The sequence below is a fragment of the Misgurnus anguillicaudatus genome, chromosome 19 (assembly GCF_027580225.2).
Source record: "Misgurnus anguillicaudatus chromosome 19, ASM2758022v2, whole genome shotgun sequence".
Lineage (NCBI taxonomy): Eukaryota > Metazoa > Chordata > Actinopteri > Cypriniformes > Cobitidae > Misgurnus > Misgurnus anguillicaudatus.
Window position 1 is genome coordinate 47,565,875 of NC_073355.2, and position 24,314 is coordinate 47,590,188.

Here is a 24,314-nt window from a genome sequence, read left to right on the forward strand (position 1 = left end):
GCCACAGTTTTATCTGGCATATATTAAATACATACAGATTGCACTACATACAGATTTGTCTAGAGAGGATGCTCGATGGTGACAGCTCAGACAGGAGCAGTGGTTGCATCACCCAGTTTAGGCAATAGCCTTTATGTACAAAAGTTGGATGTAGTACATCTGTGTTACTTTAATCATTTATGTTTATTTTGTAACATCTTGTGTATGTGCATAAACAAAGAACATATTACATATGGAATGTAATTCTTAATGTATTTGTCCAGTAATTACAATGAGAAAAGTTGAGTCTTCATGTGTGTTGTGTGTGTTTTCAAGTGACTACAACTTTTTTATGGCCTAGATTCAAAATAACCTTTTTGTCATGGTCCAAATTAGCCTCTTAGCACACAGGGAAACAACCACATTTTGCATTAGGCAAGACTTGTATTTAGGTAAATAGCTTTTCAAATATGTTAGACCATTTTTATTTACAGAAATCCTGTAAATAGAGTAATGTTCACATACATGTGTATAATTTATAAGAAAATATGAGTATGCTTTAACCAGTGAGCACATTGTGCTATGTGTAGTTTATGTTATGTTTGATTGTGGTTGTTTATGGATGTTTGTATATTGTGTGAGCCTTTTATATCTTATGGATGTTTGTTTATTGTGTGTGTTTTTATATTTGGACTTCGAGTCTGTCAATAAAGATAACTAACTTTATCATGATATGTGATTAATCTGGCCTTCGTGAGTGAGTTTCTTGTCTTTACTTTAACAGTAAGAAAATATGTTTTTGCAAATCTAAATAAATAAGAAATGTCATTTTCAATTATTGCAAGGCTTTTTCGTTAAGGCTCTATAAATTCCAACTGGGGTTAAAAACTGCCAAGAGGCAAAACAACACCAGGAAACATTATATAATAAATATAATAATAAATAAATATAATAATAATAATAATAAAAATCTTTATTTAAACATGCAGTTAGCTACATATATGATTTATTGCAGTGCATGCAAATAATGCAGCAAAATACACTACAAAACAAGAGATGAACTATCGCAACAACAAAAAAACAATGAGGAGAAATACGTGCTCTTTCCGTGCTTTAGTTTGCTGTTTAGCATTATAGGCTAAATAGCAAAAATGACATTGTTTAGCCATGAAAAAGTGTTCTTACAAAACTCACATGCAAAGCATTTTAACCTATTATGTGAAAAATGTAAACAATTGTGCATCTAAACAAGGCATATGATCATTCGGCTTTACTACCTTATAGAAATAATATATCAAAAAAGAGCTGGAAAACAAACAACAATTTGCAATCCAATAACTTGTTCGAACGCGAAGCGAACCTATGAATATGCATATATGCCCCGCCCATTGGGACAGTTTTTCACGGGAACAGAATTTCACACAACACCGGGCTCTTTGGTGTTTTGAGTCTGTTTGATGATAGCCTACTTTGTCAAGTCCTCAAACTTTAAACTTAGCAAGTCCTCAAACTTCGCTTAGATTTGGGGTTAGTATATAATATTTGGTATAATATAATGTATGTAAGATCAAACAGTAATTAATTCATACTGACCGACTTGAAACTAAGGATTTGACTGAGACTTCGCTCCGTGTGGGGTTTTAACGTCTTTTTTCTGTAGGATATTTTTTTAAGAAGAATTTAAGAAAATATACATTTGTTTACATTGTTTTCAACTTAAAAATACATACATAATATATAAATATATATATATATATATATATATATATATATATATATATATATATATATATATATATATATACATACAGAATATAAGTTTAGCTTGTTGTGGATATTTCCTAATTATAAGCCTTCTGTATAATTATGACAAAATGAAAAATACAAAACACACATGTCTTAATTAAGATAATTTAAATAAACGAATATTCGAATATTCGATCTTTATGAGCTTAAATATTCGAATGGTAAATTACTGGAAAATGCCCATCCCTACCCAATACTGATTTTATGGATTAAGAACTTTTTACATAGACCACAACAGGTGTGTGTGAACCATTCTAAATTAGTTCTCACAATCATTTTCCAATGGCATGTGCATGTTATTCATAGAACGAATGTGTGAACCAAAAACATACGTAAGCCTCTCAAATCCATTACTAGTGGCAAGAATGGCTTATATTTCCAAAAACCTTCAACAATCTGACAATCAAAAGTATGCTCTGATCAGACCCTGACGTGGCGCTAAGCACTTTTCGACCCTTTTTATAAATATGATGATTACTTTTTTTTTGCATATGCACACTTTATAAATGAGACCCCTGGCGTGGTGTTGTTGTCTGAGGAAAGGAAGAAGACCATCTTGATTGAATTTACAGATCCATTAGAAGAAGGAAAGTGTTAATTACCAAGATCTCTTGCAACAATGCAAAGAGAAAGGATGGCAGGTATGACTGTTGCTAGTTGATGTCAACTGTAAAGGATTCCTTACTTAGTCAGTGTGAAGAATGTTTATAGCCTTTAAATTGACAGAAAAGAAGAGAAAGTCCACAGTTTGTAAGCTGAAGGAGGCAACAGAAAAGGCTCTTATATGGAACAAGAAAGAGGAGTGAAAGCCTAACACCAGGGAAGAAGATGTGACTTGGCCACTTCTCCTGACCCCCCACTCTTGACCAAGGGTGTCATGGTTCAATGTCGCAACATCCAATGAACATTGGACACCATCCAACAACATCAACAGAAGGTTAATGTATGAGACGCTTTTTTTAGATCCAAACCCAGACAGCAGATAACTCCAGCTTATGTTCAGCAATTGTGTGCTATTGTTGGACACATGGTCATGGAGAAACGGCTTACTAAATCACACTGACCTCAGAATTTGTTCAAATTATTTTAATTATTAGATGAAATAATATTTAATAGTAACCAATTAATAAGTAATTAAAAACACTCATTTAGGATATAATGAAAGGAAGGTATAGTAATTTAAAATGATAAAATGAACATTTCACAGGTAATCACCATCACAGCAGAGAGATTTATCTGCTCCTACAAGACAGAGACAATTCTGATTACTTACATGTTATTGAATCCACGTTTTACTCTTGTAGATAAAATGTTACTTTTACTCCAAAGTTACTGAATACATGAAAACCAATAAATGTCAATTAAAGAAATTGTACACATGATTCTACATATTTCTTATAACATTTAAAAACCTTTTTTCAGTGAGTTCTTGACAAGAGCATTGAAAACGCTGAATAAATTTACATTGTTTCTGTCTCTGTCTTCCTAAACAGGATTTGTTTCTAAAAAGGCTAACATTTTGTAAGCTGAAATTACTTTTGTTTAGCACTTCTTATGTTTTTGTTCCCCACTGATTAATCATTTTGCTGTTTTCTTCACCTATGTAAGTGTATAATATTTCCTGGTCCTTTTATGTGTAAGTTCAGAAATTCACAACAAATTCTTATTCTAACTAAAATATAATTCCAAAATCAATATAAAAAATGTACTGTTTCTATACAAACTGTCACTGTCAATCCTCATGAATGTCCTTAAATATTTTTTGTTTCATTATACTTTGATAATCAGGTGTACAGTACAGTGCTCATTTTGGTTTAAAGGTGAAAGTAACTGGGAAAATGTTGTCAAGATCCTCCTGTTTAAGGAATTTCACATCAGATATCACAACACATATTTTTTAGAAATATTTATCTAAACTCTCGATTGCGTCCTCTTTTGTGTGTTTTTTCCATTCATCTAGAATCTTGTCCTGGAATTTTCTCTCATGGTACATTTCTATATGTTTCTGGAATCTACACACAAACCACTTCCAGTAGGGCATCAGTGAGAAGTCGGGGGTGATGCTCCACTTTGCATAAACTCCTCCTGCTGTCCTGTATTTGTTAAATGTTATCCACTTATCAGATGATTTAAAACTTTTTGAACTTGACACTACAGTTGAACAAAAATCTGTACAGAGATTCTGTGTTTTTTCATAATAAAATCCATTAATTCCATTCACTCTATGGAAAGGAACATTGTGATCTTCATCATGGTCTTCTATTGTGTTGGTGCAGGTGGCTTTACAGAACGGACACTGAACCCAACAGCACTGACAGAAATTATCAATCAGAATCTCATCTGGTCTGTAGTTGAGATCCAGTTTTTTATCAAGTGTATCTGTGCTGAACTCTCTGCTGATGTCAGATATTATAGATGGAAGTTCCTTTCTCATCACATCTTCTAAGAGTTTAAAATCATCAACATCATCATGATTCACTCCACTGAAGTCCTTTACAGATAATATCAGATCACCTGAGAGCTTCTGTGTGAAAAACTTCAACCACAAATCAACATCTCCACTCTTCACTTGAACATCTTCAGTAGATTCATGAGCTGCTGTCAGGATCTTCTGCTGCAGGACTTCAATGTTCTGATTCATCTTGGGTTGAACACTGATACTGAACTTATCACTGATGTACTGATGGACTTCATCTCTGATGAAACTCTTGAAGTGATCTTTTGGATTATGAATGTAGTCATTGAATGCTGAAAAGTTCTCCTCTTCTGCCAGTCTCTTCAGGATGTGTTTCTCCATATTTGATCTGTTTCCATTCAGTGATGGAAAGTATGATCTGATTTCATCTGCTAAATTTCTGGCAATGTTTTTATAGAGACTCTGTTCAATGAATCTCTTCAGTTTCTGACAGATGATCTCACCAAAAATAGCAGCTGATGTTGCTCCACGACAGTATTTCTGGAAAATACTATAGTATTCATCTCTCTTTTTCTTCAGATAGAGAACAGGATCATTGGCTTCTCTGAACATTGTGAGTTGGTCAATGAATGTCTTTTCTGCTCTCTTAAATATAGAAAATACCAAATCTATGAAGAATTCCTTCTTGAACAGATACTTCCCTGAATTTTTCTCATAATCTTTTATTCTTGTTTTGATGTAATCTGTGAGCTCTTGAATGTAGCTGATGTTGTAGCCCACCTTTGAAATATTAAATGAATTGATCGTCTTGTCTGTTTGCTGAGCAACATCTGTAATCCAGTTTGTTATTTGTGTTTCATCTTCTTTAGACAGAATAAAACCAAGATTCTCTCTTGCTGTTTTATACACATTTTTAACCGGTCTTATAATTCCACTGTATTTTTTAACTGTTATGTAATCTAAATAGCTTGTAAAAGAGAAAATATTTGTGTTCTCTCTTCTGTGTTCCACATTGAGATTTCCATAGATGCCACTCAGGAGGTTTTTCACATCTCTTAATATGTCAATATCTGTGATCAGAGGAGTATCTCTGATGATCTTCTTCAAACACTCTTCCCAGAACAAATCAAACTCTCTCTTCAGAGTTTCTTCATTATTTGTTTTGTCTTTGAGTTTTAATGCAAGTTCTTTACTCTTTTCTAAGAGAGCGTTTTCATGTTGTGTTCTCTGAGCATCAATCTTTCTCTTCAGGTCTCGCTGCTGAAGAATCACATTTAATTTCCTCTTTGTTTCTTTTACAACATTTTCCTGAAGTTGATTTTTATTTCAAATGAAGTTTTCCACTGAATCAGTATACAAGCATCTATGTCTTTCTCAAAGAAATCTGACATTGAGTTATTCACTTCTTTGGTTTTCTCCATCAGTTCTTTTTGAAGATCAGTTTCCTCAATCTCATGAACTACGTCATTTTCTATTTGGTTTTGTAGTTTGTTCTCAATTTCCAGCATGGCACTGCGAAGAGTCCAGGTCCACTTGCTGTATTCTGTCTCCAGTCTCCTGTATGCTGAAATCTCCAGAGAATTTCTGAAGCTGAACACAAATTGTTCACTCAGTAAAGCCTCCCAGAGATCTTTAATTCGATCATGCAGGTGTGTCAACCGCATACCGTTTGATTTTGAGGCTTGTAAAAGAATAGTTTCTTTTAGTTCTTGAATATTTTCACAATAGTTTGGGTTTGGTGGTGCCATGGGTGGGCTTCCCTCCCACAGCTGAGCAAAATACTTCACATCATTCTGTACGTCAAATGTAATGACATCACTGAAACATTCAGCATCAGAGTCTTCCTCTTCAGCAGCGAGTTTTGTCATCTCATCCAGTGTCTTCAGCAGTCGTCTCCTTCCCTCCATGTTTTTCTCTCCAGCTGTGACGTCTGAAACGTTCTGATGTACAAACATACAGCTGGGATTCAGTTTGACCTTCTTCATCCTCAGAAAGGCCTGAACAACAATCTGAAGAATATCCTGCATCTCAGCTGGGTTTTCTCCAAAGATGTTGATCAATGTCAGCTGTCCAAGACCCACAACAAATGTGGCCAATTCATTGTCATGATGTCTTGTGGATCTTCCAGACAGTTCTAGAGCCCTAAGGCCCTCAGTATCAACAACCAGAATATAATCAAACTTCATCTGATCTTTCATTTCCTTTGATACTCTGATCAGCTGCATAAAAGCTCCTCTGGTGCATCGTCCAGCACTGACTGCGAACTGAAGTCCAAACATGGCATTCAGCATGGTGGATTTCCCAGAGCTCTGAAGTCCTAAAACTGACAGCACAAAGACTCTCTGGTCTCCCAGTTTCTGTATGAGTTTATCTAGAACAGCAGTGATCCAGATCAGAGGAACATGAGCAGCATCTCCATCCATCAGCTCCAGTGGAAATCCACTGATCATCATCTCTGCTGCAAGACTCGGGAGAGAAGAGAAGTCAAGATCTGTCTTATTCTTCTTCACAGATGAACATGATTCATAAATCTGACCGATCTCTCTAATGATGTGCTCCAAACCAAAGCTTGCTGCTTGAAGTTCTTTAGATATTTCCTTAAGGTTTTTTTGATTAGCTTTGAATTGTTCTGGTTTATCTTTTTCTTTCAGTTTTAATACTTCTGACCACATTTCATTATACTTGTGATGTAGAGCAGAAAGATCAACTGACGTACATTCATTCAGGAGGAATCTGAGCCATTTTAGAAAATATATGTTCACGTGTTCATGATGTGAGTACATTTGTTCAATAAAGATCTTTATAAACTCACTTATTTTAAGTTCATGTTGCTTTTCACGAATTTTCTTCATTTCTGTTTGTTTTCTGCTTATTTCTTGTTCTATGTCTTCCCCTTGAGGTCGATGAAGTTCTTTGTTCTTCTGACACCACTGATGCCAGAGTTTCCCCTGATGAGGCAGAAATGATTCTTTGATTTCTCTCAGATTTTTATTCTTCAGTAAACTCATCATCTGCTGTGCTGCTTCTCTTCCTCTCCTGCAATCTTCATCATCTTCCTCATCTACTCTGATATCTGAGTGTTCAAACAAATTTTCAAGTCTGAACATGAAAGCTGATGCTGAAGATGAGAGACAATCATTTATAGCACTTCTGAGTTCTTCAGATACATCTGACTGATTTCTGTCTTTCAGACCAATTTTGTATTTTCCCTTCCGTGTCCGAATGACAGCAGATTCATCCTCAGTAAAGAGGCAAACAAGTGGCTTTTTGTCCTTGTACAGGTTTTGCATTTTTGTTGCATTTTCATCATTCTCATCAAGCTGTGACAGAAGAACAACATTGACTGAAGACTTTTCAGTCAGAATCTGCAGTTGTTTCTCATGGACTCCTGCATCACCATGAAGATTACAGAAGGCAACACAGTTATTAAATTTATCTGTGTCTTTTCCAGATGGGCAGAACCAGGCGATCTCCACCACTCCATCCATCAGTAGTCTGGTTTCACTGCTCCCTGGACAGTTCCTGTGGAAGAACGTGTTGTGTTTCTCATTGATCAGATTGTTCATCAGCTGAGACTTGGATGAAGACACAGAACCAAACCTGAAGAACAACACCATTGGAGTTTCTGCTTTGTACACTGGCTGAACTTTACTGATGATATCATTGTTAGTATTTCTCATCTTCCAGCTCTTGTTGATGTGTCTGAATGTCCAGAGAGGAAACTCAATCTGTTGTGTGACTGGATGAGGAACAAGCAGAGGAAGAGCAAACTGACACTGTGAGAGTTTAGTGACCATCAGCTGCTTTAGGAAACTATCAGCACAATGAAACACAGCCATCTGAACATCCATCAGGTGAACAGAGTTTGTTTTTTTCATTACAATTTTAGAAAAAGATACTTCTTCAAAAAAATCCCCCCCATTTTCAGATGTATCTTTGTCTGTTTGTTGTGTGTGATATTGTTCATTGGTCTCATTAATATCAATGTATCGTGCTCTGTAGTTCATCATCAGTAGTTTCTGTAGATAATTCTTGACAAACTCTTTTTCAGCACAAGACTCACAAGACTGTAATGAATGTGTAGATATCTGAAGAACATCTGGAGCTCTCAGTTTCTTGTAGATGTTGTTTTTAAGTTGAAGCCTTTGAAATAGATTCTGCATTTGTTTCTTCTTTGTGTAAAAATCCAGGGCCCTCCTTTGTTCAACATCCTTTTGCTGTTTCCTGTAAAATAAAATGTGGTATTTTTATGTTGCAGAGACTTTGTCTAATAGGCCTACTTAGGGCTCTATCTTACACCCGGCGCAATGCAGCGCAATGCGCGACGCAAGTGTCTTTCGCTAGTTTCCACCCTAATTTTCACGTTTAGCGCCGCGTTGTTTAAATAGCAAATGCATTTGCGCCCCCTTTGCGCCCATGGGCGTTCTGGTCTGAAAAACGAGGTGTGTTCAGGCGCATTGTTGGCGCGTTGCTATTTTGAGGCAACTAAAATAGACTACGCCATTGACCAACAAAAACCTGGTCTAAAGTCTAAAGTCAATGGCGCAATATGTTTTATGTTATTTAAAGAGCGCATTAGTAATATGCGCCTATAAACGGGAGGACAACGCGGGTTTGCTTATCACAAAGTACATAAATGCGCAGCAGCACAAAAATGTTTTTAAATATGAAAGATTAAAGGATTGAATTTAAGAGATTATTATTGAGTCTCTTGGACATATTTATAAATGAGGACTGATTATGAGACGTTAGAAGGCGCAAAGAGCTGCTTTACCTGCAGCCTGATAAGTAAATAAATGCTTTGCTTTAAACAAATGTGTCTGTTTTTAAATGTTTTTTTTTAATGCTACCTCACGGATTTATTGTATATGATGTACCTGTGGATATGGCGAGATGAGAAACATTTGTAAGTAATGCTTAAAAAAACTCTTTGTTAAAAAAACTGCTGTCCAAAGTGCTGAAACGTGAGGAGAGCCGTTTGTAATTTCTTTATCTCCTGTTTGTTACAAATAAAGTATTTTTAGAGTACAAACCTTATCTTACATACTTGTAAATTATGTTTTGATGATATTGGATAGCCATACATTTAAAGCAATTACAAGCCTGCTTTTTACTTCCATGACTAAAAGAAAACGGGTTTTAAAGGTTTTAATAAAAAATAACAATTTCAATATAAGGGAAAAACAACACAATTATTTAACATTAATCTTAAACTGGGGATCTTCTACCTCCGCTTAGTTTTTCAGTTTACAAAGTCCGTCATCTAAATAGGGATTAGACATAGCGCCAGCGCAACTTGCTTTTAAAGGGAATGAGACTCTCATTGGTTTACTGCACGTTACGCCCAAAATACTCCCATTACAATAGGACCTACCCTTTTCGACCATGCGCTCGGCGCAAAAACGATTTTTCCCGTCGTTAAATTAGCAAAAGTGGATTCGGACACGCCCATTTAGACGTTGCGCTGTGCGCTTTAGACAATGCGCTTAGATCGTTAAAATAGGGCCCTTAGTGTTTAGCAACCTCACTTTTTAGGATGTGTTCACACTTGTAGAATAGGGTTCTGTTAGTTCTGTAAAATAAAAGCATTTGGCTGCAGAACTTTTAAAGAAACAAACTGTAAAGTTATTGTTTTGGATGTTATTGGAATTAAGATTAAAATTTTACTTTAATTTTACGGATTTTGTTTGGCACCCGCTGCTGCCAGTCATTTTACCGTTTTTATAATTTTTTTTACAGTGTGGCAGTATTCTCACTTCTCAAGTACAGTCTGCCTATTCTTTCTATTCAGGGTAGGCAAGGATAGTCGAATCAGCAATTTTGTCCTTAAAGGAACAGTATGTAGGATTGTGGCCAAAACTGGTATTGCAATCACAACACTTGTGGCTAAAACGGGTACTGCAATCACACAACCGGTGACCAATACACAAAATGAAAACATAAACATCAGTTGAGGGCTGCAACTCCACTTTTTAAATGACAATATCCTGGCCATACCACTGTTGTGAGTTATATATGTATTTGAAATGAAAATGATTTCTTAATGTCTAGTGACATATCAGGGCCATTTTATGATTAATTGATATACCTTTCCTACATACTGTTCCTTTAAGTATGCTAATCACATTACTCTAGTTAAAGTAACATTCTAAGATTAAATCATACTCATACAAAACTGGCAGTAGACTCCCCCTGTGGTTATTATCTCCGAGCTAAGTTTAAGCACGCAAATCTCTTCTTGTCTTTTTAAAGCGTTACTAAAACCCTGGTCAGAGCCTGACTCCGCTCACTGTTAATATTTGAAAAATGCAAGAAAAGTGGGCAGATCCCAACGGAGATAAAGGGGAGGAACTAAGCTTGTACCAAGTGTGTGGTGAGATCGTAACAAGGGCGTGGTGAGCTTGAACCTGCTTACGTCACGAGTTACTTTTTGGACCCAACATCCAATAGGAAAATTCAACTGCAGTAGCCACCGTTCAACCTGAAGAGGGCAGCACTTAGATGTTTTTACACCATATTTTGTAGCATTGAAACACTTTATATCCAAATGTCAAAAAGTTACTAAAATTAATGAACAGCAATAATAAAGCATCACTCTTACAGATCATTAACTAAAAAAAGTTGGTTAAGGGTTTAGTTACTCTTTAAAATGTATTAATACAATTTGTTTGTTTGCGATTACAAGTTTTCCAGCGGCACCATCTCATTCATGTGCACGAGGATCACCTCTTGCATACACGGAAATATGGGTCTTAGCTCTGTTTGTCATTTTAAGAAGTGTCCTTCCTGAAAGCTTAACGCAACCATACATTAAGCCCTAATGAACCTTCTTTGTGTCGCACACAACCCTTTCTGGGTTGTAATAATAGTTTGTTTTGAACTATTCTTTTGGGTCTTACTGGATTTTAATAATTTAACAATTTACAAGGCTTATGTGGGATTTTAATGTCATATGTTTTATTAATATTGTATTTAGAAGTGTTTTCAATAATCATTATAGTATGCTGAAGTAAAAGATTGTTTGTGTTTGTCTGAGAGAGTGGAAAGTTACTGAGAGGAAGCAGCCTCTGTGTTTGCAAAAGTTGCAAGGTCGTGGTTGGATTAGTGAGGAATTTGCCGGTGGCAACGGTCAAGATAAAGAGTGAGGCTTAAAGAGGAAAAGCAAACAGACAACCATGTATTAACTAATCCTTTAATATTCACAGGATAAAATATGCAATATATTTCTTACTTAATCAGTATTAATCATTGAACAATTGATGTAATAAAGATATGATGTTGTCTTTGATAAATGTGTATTAACCAATGAAATGAAGGTTGCATACAGAACAACCTAATGGGGGGATGGCAGCTTAACCTTGAAGAACAAAATGTCCTGCGCTTGTTCTTTGTGTGTGTGTGTGTGTGTGTCTTTTCTTCCCTGACAGATGTTTTTTAATAATGATTAAAGTGTTTTGCTTAGAAGTAGTATTGCAGTAAAAGATTTAATATGTGTTTATCTATCTAAAGAAGTTAATGTGTGCCTTATTCATATAACCGATTTTACGAATAATGAAATGATGTCATGATATTGAAATGTGTTTTACATAATAATCACTTTCATCTTACAGCTTATGTTTTTTATGAATAAATGAATGTTTTATTAATGATTTGTTTTTAAGAAAGCATTATTATATTCTATGTGAAGTCAATCATATGTGAAGTGGAGGAGTACTGGGGAGAAAGTGACAGACTGCATGGCCCTCAGGGATGAGCGGAGAAAAGTTTGTTTTTTCTTTGTGTGTGTGTGTCTATCTTCTGCAGACTAAAACTGGGTGTGGTGATGGAGTCAGATTGACGAGGGGAACGGCCTTTGTGGGTGGAGATTCTAAGAAGAAAGATCGACGTTATATATTTTATGAATATGCATGTTACTTTTTGAGCTGGTTGTTCGTTGCTTGAGATGACCCAGCGCGCTGTAAAACTTTTTCATATCTGATCAATAAATAACTTAATTTTAATACCGTGTCTTTCCTCTAATTATGAACATGCAATGGACACCTTAAAGTCCAACACTTAGTAACTCGCAATTGACTTTAAATGACACAATTTGTCACTGATCCTGGCCAGAAATCAATGACAAATCGAGCCCCACATTGGGCACAATGTTTTACGGTACGGATAGGCAAGGATAGTCGAATCTGCAATCTTTTCCTTAAGTATGCCAATCACATTACTCTAGTTAAAGTAACATTCCAAGATTAAATCATACTCACACAAAACTGGCAGAAGACTCCCCCCGTGGTTATTATCTCTGAGTTTAAGCACGCATACCTCTTCTTGTCTTTTAAAAATGTATTTATAGAATTTGGTTGTTTGCGATTACAAGTTTTTCTGAACTGAATATAAAAAAATAAGAGAAACAAAAATACAGAGTACAAAAAGTACTAAATTAAAAGGTAACACTTTAAAATAATGGTCAATACTTAATAGTTAGTTACACAGGAACTAGTGCAGAACAAACGATTAGTGCTGCATTAACACTGAAATCACTACTGATAACTAATAAAGAAGAGCGATTAACTAATCAGTAGGTATAGCATACTAATGTTTGTGTTAAGTAACAACTAGTTACATATTAACTACTGCAATGTTGAAAAATCCTGGTGAACAATACATTAACTAAGACTTATTTCAAGTAACTATGAATTAAATACATATCAACAGTCACATACCAATAAATAAAGTCTGATCCTGTAAACTTTTTCGGCGTGCCGCCCCCCTTTGTGTAAGGTACCGAAATTGTAAAATCTATTTATTTTTTATTACACAAAACATATTAAATTCTACAATTTGGTGCTGTTGGTTAGTAGCTTTATTTTTTCTGAGGTTTAATTACACAGAATTTATGATAATGTACTTTACAAAATGTTATAAAATTTTGGGGCTCGTTTGAGAACCACTGCTGTAACTATAAATAATACAATCTGAAAAAAATATATGTTTACTTAATTACTTTGAATTATTCATGTTACCTATCATCACTGAAAGGGTAAAATATGGTAACTCTTTAGGATTCAATTCTTATATTACCATATACATTTAATTTTTAGCATTTTTATTCTGTTTTCTATCCTGTTGATTTAACCATAAACAACCTAAGGAATACATCTCTTAATCTCTAACTAACTTACCTCACAAAATACAGATTCCATGTTTTCAACCTCTGTTAGATATATTCCTCCTTACTGATGTTTATAAGTGTGGAAGACTGACTTAATATTAAGAAAATCATGGTAACCCATTAGTAATTATTCAAGTATTACCACGCTATTCTTAATGAATTACTTAAAATTTTGACCATTATTTTAAAGTGAAAATCATTGTAACTTATTAGTAATTACTCAGGACTTAAGACATAAATCTTAAGAAATTACTTAAAATTTTGACCACTATTTTAAAGTAAAAAACACGGTAACTTATTAGTAATTACTCAGGACTTAAGACATAAATCTTAAAATCTTGACCATTATTTTAAAGTGAAAAACACGGTAATGTACTAGTAATTAGCACAATTAATTATAAGAAATTGTATTCTAAAAGTACATACACAATCCTGTACTTTTATAATAACAACACTATTACAAATAAAAGAAATGGTACTGTAAAGGCATAAAGTAACGTTATGTAAACCAGGGGCGTAGCCAGTAATGGGCCAGGACGGCACTGGCCCGCCCACATAAGTCCCTGGCCCGCCCAGGCAAGTTTAATCAAAATACATTTTTTGTTTATTTTTATTATTCAAATGTATTTAAGAAAATATATTAATATAATCCGGATTTTTGTTGACCGGTGTGTGTATAATTTGCTTTCTAAATAAAATGGAGTTGTTAAAGCAAGTTGTAGGAAGCCTCCGCCCTCTGGAACGTAATTGGTTGCTAGGGGTTCTGGCAGGTAGACTCTGTTGGGAGCGACGGGCTCTGGCAGCCAGCCAGCTAACTTTGCTAACTGCCTTTTTAGCTGATATTAAAATTGCCACAATAATGGCTAAAGTTTCTTTAATGTGTTATTTAAAAAAGCAAGAGTTGAGGAAGACGATACGCCACTGCATCCATCTGCCGAGTCCTACCAGCTCAGTTCTTCAGACTCATCAACCCACAAGGCGGCTAGTCAGGCGCGCTGGTGGCGCCGGTTGCCGCTTGCTCCCTGGCGGCAGTTCCAGTGCGCTCTCCCGGTCAGACTGACACAGGTTGACCCGCCGATCTAACGGCCCTACTGGAACCACGTACAACCCAATTTGAATCCACGAGTATACTCGCCTCAAAAACCTGTGCCTTTTGTTTTTTGAAAAATAACTCTGTGACTCTTTGGAGTATAATGAGATAATTTCTGTTTTCAACGTTAAACCCAGGCGTTTGCGTTTTGTAGAAAGAAAACAACAAAGTTAAGCCTGTTGTTTAACTCATTTCCTTAATTTTTGCTCGGGAAGTGATTTAACTAAGTGGTGTGTTGTGTATAGATGTATGCCTTATAGGTTAAGTTACATTGTTTAATTTAAACGAGTTGCTATTTTTTGGCACAAAAGCTTAATTTCCACCAGGCTGATTGCACTGTATATGGTTGATTTAATATAAATTAGGCACTAGGGGTGGAACGGTACACAGAAGTCCCGGTTCGGTTCGTACCTCGGTTCAGGGGCCACTGTTCGATTCATTTTTCGGTACAATGGAGGGAAAAGCAAAACAAAAATGAAGAAGGCATTTTTTTTAGTACTTAAGATAATCTTAAAAACATAGGTGTCCTTATCAGTGTTATTTTGAGATGTCATGAATATGAACTGAAATGCATTTAACATACTATCTCGTATTTCAAAAATGTATACCTCTTTAAGTAATCTTGTACTCATCTTTCATACAAATATGGGTTCAAATGTATTACAAGTGTTACCTAAATACATTTTAAAATTACATTTTGGCCTTATTTCATATTAATGTACTAAAGAACAAAAAAATAGGCTTGTAGAATGAATTAATAGGTGTGTACGACTTCACGAGGCGCTGCAAGAAACGACAAGTGGATGATGTCAGAGTAACGCGAGATCGACTTGAAATCAGCCTCCTCCGCAAGATTTCTCGCGGTACTCTGACGCTGATGGCGCTGTGTAAAGTTGAGCACGCATAAAAAACTGAAAGCAGCTGAACTCGACAGAACTGCCCTGCGTATGCCTGTTGTATATAGCAGGACAATTTATCTCCTACTTCTCAGCGTGAGAAATACAAAGTGTGGCGTTTGAACTTACTGAAATGCGTGTGTGTCAAGGTGAATGCGTGAGACTTGAGAGCCCTGATTAGATGTATTTCCACTCACATACCTAACAATTGCTGAACAACGGCGATGCAAAGTCCTCGTCTTTTCCACCACTCTCTCGCCTGTACTATTGTAACTGACTGGAAAACTGAAGTTTTGCCAAACTTGCGATCTTAAAGAGGCTGGCGGAACACCACCACTTGCCATACTCGCTGTCGGCTGCTCATTCACTGTTTGGACCGATTGTCAAAACAAAACAATGCAGAGTGCCAGAATGTAGACGGTCTCTGATAGAGCGCATACATAGGCGGAGCTCGGCTGCATTGGCGCCAATCAGAGCTTCAGAGCTAAAGCGGGGCAACAGATTAGCTGTCCATAAAGAACCCACGTATCTAACAGTAGTTCCGCATTACATTAATTATTTTGCACGCAAGTTTTTTTATTTTCATACCGTGTATTCTCCGTTTAAATTCATGCACCGAACCGTGACCCCCGTACCGATTCGGTTCGAAACGAATACATGTATTGTTCCACCCCTATTAGGCAAGGCAAGGCAAGTTTATTTGTATAGCACATTTCATACACAGAGGTCATTCAAAGTGCTTTACATAGAAATGAGAAAACAAAAAATCAAATATACATGAATTTTAAATATCAATTAAAAGAAAATAAATGTGATTTTAATAAAAACTGTTTAAATGTATGAAAAAGAATAAAACAGGAATACAAGTATAAAACTTTTAAAAATAAAAATAAGAATAAAAACAAGAGAAATAAAAATAATTAAAATAGTGCATATAAAATATAGTGCAATCAGTTCGGACGCAGCATAGTGCTCATTCAGTAAATGCATAGCTAAACAGATGTGTTTTGAGTCTGGATTTGAATGTGACTACTGTTGGAGCACATCTGATCTCTTCTGGAAGCTGGTTCCAGCTGCGACTGGCATAATAGCTAAAAGCTGACTCTCCTTGCTTTGAGTGAACCCTTGGTATTTCTAGCTGATGTGATCCTAAAGATCTGAGTGACCTGTTGGGTTTATATTCAATGAGCATATCAGCAATGTATTGAGGTCCTAGTCCATTGAGCGATTTATATACCATTAATAATACTTTAAAATCAATCCTAAATGTAACTGGTAGCCAGTGTAGCGACCTGAGGACTGGTGTGATATGTTCATATTTTCTGGTTCTGCTCAGAATCCTGGCAGCAGCGTTCTGAATGAGCTGGAGCTGTCTAATGGTCTTTTTGGGAAGGCCAGTGAGGAGGCCATTACAATAATCCACCCTGCTGGTGATAAAAGCATGCACAAGTTTCTCTAAGTCTTGTCTGGAAACAAAGCATCTAATTCTTGCGATATTTTTGAGATGATAATATGCTGATTTAGTTATTGCTTTGACATGACTACTGAAACTAAGGTCCGACTCCAGAATCACACCAAGATTCCTGACTTGATTTTTAGTTGCTTGACCCCTAGCGTCAAGGTATGCATTCACCTTGAGAACTTCATCTTTGTTTCCAAACGCAATGACTTCAGTTTTCTCTTTGTTTAACTGAAGAAAGTTTTGGCACATCCAACTGTTAACTTCATCAATGCATTTGCACAGGGAGTCAATGGGGCTATAGTCGTTAGGGGATAGAGCTAAGTAGATCTGAGTGTCATCTGCATAACTGTGATAGGCAATTTGGTTCTCTCTCATTATTTGGCTTAGTGGGAGCATATACAGGTTGAACAGGAGTGGCGCTAGAATTGAGCCTTGCGGGACTCCGCATGTCATGGATGTCCACTCAGATTTATGGCCACCTATACTTACATAATAACCTCTCCCTTCTAAGTATGACCTGAACCATTTTAGGACCATCCCAGAAAGCCCAACCCAGTTTTCCAGCCTGTCAAGAAGTATGTTGTGATCGACAGTGTCAAAAGCAGCACTGAGGTCGAGTAGCACCAGCACTGATAGTTTGCCTGTGTCTGTATTGAGGCGAATATCATTTATTATCTTTATGAGCGCTGTCTCTGTACTGTGATGTGGTCTGAAACCAGATTAAAAAATGTCAAGGTAACCATTAGAAATTAAGAATTTGTTCAGCTGATTGAAAACAACTTTTTCAATGATCTTGCCTATGAAAGGAAGATTTGAGATTGGTCTGTAGTTGCTCAATACAGTGTTATCTAGGTTGCTCTTTTTCAGGAGGGGCTTAACAACTGCAGTTTTAAGGGACTTTGGAAAAGTCCCAGAGATAAGTGATGAATTTACCACTTCTAGGAGATCTGCTTCTAAACAGTTAAAGACACTTTTGAAAAAAGATGTTGGGATTGTGTCAAGGGCGCAGGTTGATGTTTTAAGATGCTGTACTGTTTCTTCCAGAATTTTACCATCAACTGCTTCGAAGTCAGACATCGTAACTACTTTCTGATGTTGTGATCTGACTTGTCCGACCCCTGCGCAGCTCAAGGATGTACTGATCACCTTTCTGATATTATTGATTTTCTCAGAGAAGAAGTTAGCAAACTCACTGCATTTGCTGTCTGAGAGCATTTCACTAGGAATGTGACTTGGGGGGGTTGTTAGTCTCTCTATAGTAGCAAAAAGAGTTCGTGTGTTATTTATGTTGTTGTTTATAATATTTGAAAAGAAAGTCTGTCTAGCTTTGCCTAGTTCCACACTGAAAGCACGAAGGCTGTCTTTATAGATATGATAATGGACTACAAGTTTTGTCTTCCGCCACATGCGCTCAGCTTTTCTGCATTGTCTCTTCATATTCTGCACCTCTGTTGAGTTTCTCCAAGGTGATTTTTGCCTGCCATTCTTCTTCCTGACTTTCACAGGAGCAGTATTATCGATTGCACTCTTAACTTTCGAATTAAAGGAATCAAGGAGAAAATCAACCGAGTCTGCAGATATGCTTGGTGTTAAAGATATAGCCTTCATAAATAGCACACTGGTGTTCTCATTTAAGCATCTCTTTTTGACAGACACAGATTTAGTTTCAATAGTAGGAGAGATTAATATATCAAAGAAAATACAGAAATGATCAGACAGTGCTACATCCTTAATAACAATTGATGAGATGTTTAAACCCTTACTGATAATTAAATCTAGAGTGTGTCCACGATTGTGTGTGGGTCCATGTACATGTTGAGTCAGATCAAAAGTATTTAAAACAGCTGTGACATCTTTTGCCATAATACTGTCTGGCTTATCTATGTGGATGTTAAAATCTCCAGCAAGAGCAAAACAGTCAAACTCTGAGGAAATCGTTGATAACAGTTCTGTAAAGTCCTCAACAAATGCTGGAGAGTATTTTGGGGGCCTGTAAATAATGATCAGTAGAATGCGTGGGGTACCTTTCAACACAATACCTAGATATTCAAAAGACGGGTAATTCCCAAATGACACTTGCTTACATTGATAGACATCTTTAAAAAGAGAAGCTACACCTCCCCCTCTCCTAGCATTTCTGCAGACATTCATAAAAGTAAAGTTAGGAGGGGCTGTTTCATTAAGGACTGTTGCACTGTAGCTTTCTTCTAGCCATGTTTCATTTAGAAACATAAAATCCAGGTTGTTTGTGGTTATTAAGTCGCTGACTAGAAGTGATTTATTTTTAAGTGAACAGATGTTTAAAAGTGCTAACTTAACAGTACTAATTTTTTCCCTAACAGAGATCTTAGTTTGATATATCACAGGCAGCAGATTAGAATGATTTGCCACACGGTTTGATACAGCCTTAGGCTTTCTTTCATGTACTAGAACAGAAATAGAGAAAGATATAGGCACACTGAGTTCCTGCTTTTGTAAACATTTGATAAAAGTATTAGTATTTTCATAGCAGGAACTCGACACACATCACTGAGAGCCGTTATCAGTGATGCAAAAACAGTTAAGTGTGTTGTTATTTATTTCAAACCGTGCTCTGCTGAGAGTTTTCTTTTTTTTAATTTCCTGTTACTTTTAGCCTACTTTATTTCAGGTGAACTGTTTTTGCAGTACTGACTAGCCTAAATAAGACTGCCTGGCCTGGTTTGTCCAGCCTTTATTGAGCTATGTGTTGGTTGAACATGTTTAGACAGTGTTTTATTATTGCCTTCGGAAGGAAATAATGTCACTGTTTTTGCAAAGGAAAGATGTCACTGTTTTTGCAAAGGAAAGATGTCACTGTTTTTGCAGATTGTCTATTCTTTTTTCTACTCTAATGTTTAATTATTATTTAAGTCATTTTATTCTAGGATAAACTATTGGCCCACTCACTTTTGCCCTGGCCCGCCCAAAATACAATTTCTGCCTACGCCCCTGATGCAAACTGAAGCGAGAAACAACACAAACAGTAGAGCGGACCTTTGTCTGCATCCATGTAGAAACATACGACTCATCATATTTAATATATTTTTAATAAATTCTTTAAAAATACTTAATAGTTACACAGATTACTAAATGTTAAATATTTAATTTATGAGTAGTCAGTGCCATATTTTACATAAGATTTTACTCAAAAAGGCTAACGTTAACATTACTTATTTAACACAAAATGGCAACTGTTAATCCATGTGCCTGGCTTTGGTTGTTTCTTTGCATCGCCGCAAAATCTCTTCTCTGTTTTGCTTCTCTTCTCCGTTTCTCTTCTCTGTAGCTTTAGCAGTTTGTGAAAAGACAACTCAAATTTCTTGTTGAATCGATGTGTTCAATTAATCACACAACAACTCTAATATTAGCCGCAGCGCGCGCTTGCTGTCTGAGTGACTTCCGCATGACGTCATGCACCTCCTCCTTAAACCGACAGCGTATGGGTTCAAAATCAAACATGGATTTATTAACTATTTACCATAAAAGCAAGTGATAATAATTAAATAATTAAGATGGGGTTAATTCTTACGTTTCTAGTCTTACGTTAATTCTACGTTCTGGATTTGATTTAATCATAAATCAATATAGATAACATAAAGGATCAAAATGTGATCATATAGCTTATACACGCGCACGCACGCGCACGCACGCACGCACGCACATCATAATTAATTTACAGCATCTGTAAATATGTAGTTAATTTATAGTTTTTTTAAAAGTATGTCTTGGTTGATGTATTGTTCACCAGGATTTATTCAACATGTAATAGTTAATAATGACTATTAAATAAGTAATAAGTAACTAATTGTTACTTAACCCAAACATTAGTATGCTATTAACTGCTGATTGGTTGGTCGCTCTTCTTTGTTAGTTGCCAGTGGTGATAGCGGTGTTGATGCAGCGCTGGTCATTTGTTCTGCATTACTTCCTGTGTGGCTACCTATTGAGTATTGACCATTATTTTAAAGTGTTACCAATTAAAAGTTCAAAAAAGCACACAATTTTCAGGCTGTCAGACCACAGAGATTCTGGTGGCAGATCTGGCTAAGCCTCCCAACTTCATCAATTTATAGACAAACTCTCAAGGTCAAGTTCTTTGATCATGTCCAATGATCAAAGAACTTGAAAGGCCTTTGATGCTTTCATCTTACATGCACTGGGGAAAGCCCCCCAATGTCATCCTATATATTTGTGGCTATATAACAACCCTGTATCACGAAATTATGTACTTATAGTCACGTAAATCTGTGAGTCTTAAAGGCGGAGTCCATGATGTTTGAAAGCCAATGTTGATATTTGAAATCACCTAAACAAACACGCCCCTACCCCAATAGAATCTGGACCTTCTGTTGATAGACCCGCCTCCTTTTCCAACGCGTTTTTCAAACAGCGTGGACTCCGCCTTTAAGCGTGACACTGACATGGTTTTCCACCTTTTTGCATGAACATGTCACGCATTTCTGTTTACGTGTCACTGTCACGTATTTGTTACTCAACTGTTTTGTCCTATTTTCAATCTGTAATGGTTTTGTCTTGTGTTTTGTTGTCAGGTCTATTTTGATATCATGTTCTGTTTCCAGTCTTTTATTTTGAAATCTGGTCATATCATGCTTTACATTCCACGCACTTCCTGTTTGTTACTTTAAAACCTGTTCATACTTATAGTCACATTGCGAAGTATTGTCTTTATAACACTGCATTACAGAGTGTTTATTGTCTGGTTTCATGGTTCTTGTATCTTGTGTTTCATGTTCTGGATTTTGACCCATTGCCTGTATTTTTGGATTACGCTTTTGGATTACCCTTTGGATATGTTTGCCTGCCCTATTTGGGATTTTTTAATAAAACCTTCAGCATATGGATTCATCTCTCTCTCTCGCTTTGTGTAAGCAGCCCCTTTGTTACACAAACTATTGATTCTTCGGTTTAGGGTAAGATTTGGTGTTTGCATTAGGATGTCACTTTAACTATTGGATTATACCTTTTTTCATGGTTTATTTTTTATATTTTATCATTCTTAAACAATTGTCGCCTGGCATTAGGGTTAGAGTTGGGTTTGGATAAGGATGCCATTTTATGTAAATCTAACCATAAACCGAAGCGACAATGGTAAAAAAGTAGGACAGAAAAGCTGAGCAACAAACACGTGACTGTGACACGTAAACAGAAATGAGTGACACGTTCACACAAAAAGGTGGAAAACCATGTCAGTGTCACGCATAAGACTCACAAATTTACGTGACTTTAAGTACGTAATTTCGTGATACTGGGTTGCTATATATACGAAGAAGTTTCTTTGTTTTACTTCTCCGAGCCCGTATCCGCTGTCGCATTCTGAAATAGGTCTGTAAATCACGCATTAAAGGGTAATGTATCTCTTATGCTTTTGTTTTATCTAATACATGTATCAATCTGGTAACACTTTATTTTACGACCCGCAAAGTACCGCGTAATTAAACCGAATTTACAGCGTACATATTTGTAACAACAGAGAACCTCTACAGTACGTACTTGTAGGAATAAGGGAACAATATTTTAAGTTTGGGGTAATAAGGGGGTAAGAATATATGGAAAATTATAAATGATTTATTCTCTATGTATTTCATAACTACAGGGTACCTATTGTAATATTACGTGGTATGTATGACGTCTATGGGTAATATGGTCTATGTGTAATATTTACAGTTACCTTATCCAGCATGCGGATCCTGCTCACATCACTCGCAGCCGTACTCCACTGTGTAGAAAGTTTTTAAAACCTCTTAAAGAAATTTCACCTCAGGATCACGTTCCAGCAAACCTCCTGCAGACGGCCGCGCGCTCTACACTTGCGCAGCAGCAATTGCAGCTGGGTTGCCGGTAATTTACGGTAGATTAACATTTATGTTATTTGCTGGCAAGAGTTTGTTCAAAGTTAAATGAACATTAAACATAAAGTCTTTGTCTTTACAGAGTAAAACTAAAAAACAGCATCAAGCAAAACATTCTGGGAAACAAAATCTGAAGCAAAAAACAGAAAAAGGTTGATTATGATTTCTGATTCCCAGAATGCTTTGCATGAGGCTGTTGTTGTATAGTTTTATTCTGTAAAGATTGTTACGTCCTGGGACTTAAAGTTGAGAGAGGTGATGTCTTTGTAAAATTGCCTTGTTCTATATGTGTTTCTCTCCCCTTCCTTGTTTTCTCATTATCCCTGGCAGTGTCGCGTGATTGGAAGCACCTGCAGCTAATGAGTGAGCACGGGATAAAGCACGAGAGAAGACCGTGTGCGGGAGCTTCGGTAGAGCGCGTTCCGGAGCTCACATTCGGTCGTTCTACCCTCCAGCTCCTGTCTCCTCTTTAAGGGTCTATTGTGACTCATGTGTGGGCTAGCAACTGTAGATTACTAGCTTTAAGAGTTGAATCTCTTTATAGAGTCTCCAAGATCGGCTCCAGTTGAAATTAGAGTTTTGTAAATATTTTTCTATTCATTTCTTATTCTTATTAATGTGATGTAATTTCATTCAATAATTGTTTCCTCTGTTAAATTAATTACTTTACGAGCTGTAGGTCTGGGATGGAGTGTTATTCTTTTGTTTAGTTTTATTTATTTTGGTAGGTAAGTTAATAATCTAAATTTAAGTTAAATTCCTGTTATGTTTGTTATTTTGGCCTTTATCCCTTTCCGAAGAGATGCTCCACACAGAGTACATAAAACTCTTGAACGTATTTCTGTGTTTTGTGGTGAGATGGGACAGGAGCGGGAGGGGGAAAACTAATATTTAGCTTCTTAGTATTTTGTCATCGGACCTTTCCCATAGGGATGCACCGATACCACTTTTTCCATCTCCGATCCGATTCCGATACCTGAATTCTGAGTATCGGCCGATTCCGATACCTGCCGATCCAATACTACTGTATTTTTCTTGAGCAATTTAAATTACACACAGACACACAAACAGACACACGCACACTATATATAAATGTGTATAGTGCTTTCTGCTAAATCTAGCATAATATAATTATATAATATATAATTATAATTTTAAAGTAAAAACCAATAATTTAAAATGATTTACAAGTTACAAGAACATTAGCAATTATTAACCATGGCAGTGTTTAGGAGAAAATAAAATAGGCACGTTTGATCAAATAAGTTTTCCTTAATTGCGCAAAACGTCACAGTAAAAAAGCTTTAGTTTTGCAGATGGTTATTTTGGAAATTAACCGGACCTTTTATGCACATTTCGGGTGCAGAATTGATGCGCCTAAATCATATTGAGTGCGCATTCTGCGCAATACTGTTCTTTCTGGGTGCAGCATTGATGCTCTAGAAGCGTCCTCACACTTACATGGGAATCCTCGCACCGCAATGTAAAGTTGCGTTCATAACTATTAAAACACAAAGGGATTTGATGCATCGTGTGCTCAGCACATACTGAATTGCATCCATCCAACAGCTTACTGAGACTTTATAAAATCAGATCTTTAATAAAGCCTAA

The 24,314-nt window shown here is 36.3% G+C and overlaps 1 pseudogene; it reads right to left on the bottom strand.

The window, feature by feature from the left end:
- Positions 1–2,511: 2,511 nt before the first annotated feature.
- The window catches only part of LOC129426222 (interferon-induced very large GTPase 1-like), a 57,312-nt pseudogene continuing 35,509 nt past the window's right edge, over positions 2,512–24,314 (bottom strand).